At 55.3% G+C, this 1,176-nt stretch overlaps 1 non-coding gene across 1 annotated transcript; it reads left to right on the forward strand.

Moving 5' to 3' along the window:
- Nucleotides 1-556: 556 nt before the first annotated feature.
- On the forward strand, nucleotides 557-675 carry LOC123964302. The gene has a single exon (XR_006823402.1). It is a non-coding gene; the product is annotated as a 5S ribosomal RNA (ribosomal RNA).
- The last annotated feature ends 501 nt before the right edge of the window (nucleotides 676-1,176 follow it).

A 1,176-nucleotide genomic window follows, 5' to 3' on the forward strand; every position in this document is an offset into this window, starting at 1 on the left:
CTTCGGTGAAAGGAGATCTTTTGAACGTCTCTTTAGGAAACAGCAGGGGGCGCTGCTGCTGCTGCTGCTGCTTCTTTTTCTCCCTATCCTGTACACAGTGCTGTGTAAATGTTACATCGTGTTTTGAAGGCCCGTCTTGGGTGTGCAAAGGCAGCTTACGGCCATTCCGGCCTGGGACTGCCCGATCTCGCCTGATCTCGGAAGCCAGGCTTGGCAGGGCCTGCTTAGGACTTGGACGGGAGAGCGTCTGATCCTGGCTAGGGACTTCCAGGCGGACTGGATCCTTTTCCTGAATGTCCACCCAGGAATGAGCGTCTGTTTGTGAGTGAGGACCTCTGGCTGAAGGTGGCCTTGTCGCTGTACCGATACCTGGGAACGGGTGCCTATTCCTGTCTGTGGACTGCCAGCGTGAACGGTGTCCTGGATGTTTACCCAGGAATCAGTGCCTGTGGATTCCAAGTGACTCTGGAGCACCTTGGACATTATGGGAAGAATAAGTTTTTTGTCAATTAGCCGTAGAACATCTTTTGAAGGGCCGTTTGGGGGCACCTGAGTGGCTTACAGCCACACCGCTCTGGGAGCGCCAGATCTCGTCTGATCTCTGAGGCTAAGCAGAGTAGGGCCTGGTTAGTACTTGGACGGGTGACCGGCTGGGAATACCCGGTGCTGTAAGCCTTTTTCGCTTTGCCTTCGAAAAACGGCAGAGGGCGCTTCGGTGAAAGGAGATCTTTTGAACGTCTCTTTAGGAAACAGCAGGGGGCGCTGCTGCTGCTTCTTTTTCTCCCTATCCTGTACACAGTGCTGTGTAAATGTTACATCGTGTTTTGAAGGCCCGTCTGGGGTGTGCAAAGGCAGCTTACGGCCATTCCGTCCTGGGACTGCCCGATCTCGCCTGATCTCGGAAGCCAGGCTTGGCAGGGCCTGCTTAGGACTTGGACGGGAGAGCGTCTGATCCTGGCAAGGGACTTCCAGGCGGACTGGATCCTTTTCCTGAATGTCCACCCAGGAATGAGCGTCTGTTTGTGAGTGAGGACCTCCGGCTGAAGGTGGCCTTGTCGCTGTACCCATACCCGGGAACGGGTGCCTATTCCTGTCTGTGGACTGCCAGCGTGAACGGTGTCCCGGTTCCTGGATGTTTACCCAGGAATCAGTGCCTGTGGATTCCAAGTGACTCTG

The sequence above is a fragment of the Micropterus dolomieu genome, unplaced genomic scaffold, assembly GCF_021292245.1.
Source record: "Micropterus dolomieu isolate WLL.071019.BEF.003 ecotype Adirondacks unplaced genomic scaffold, ASM2129224v1 contig_1612, whole genome shotgun sequence".
NCBI lineage: Eukaryota > Metazoa > Chordata > Actinopteri > Centrarchiformes > Centrarchidae > Micropterus > Micropterus dolomieu.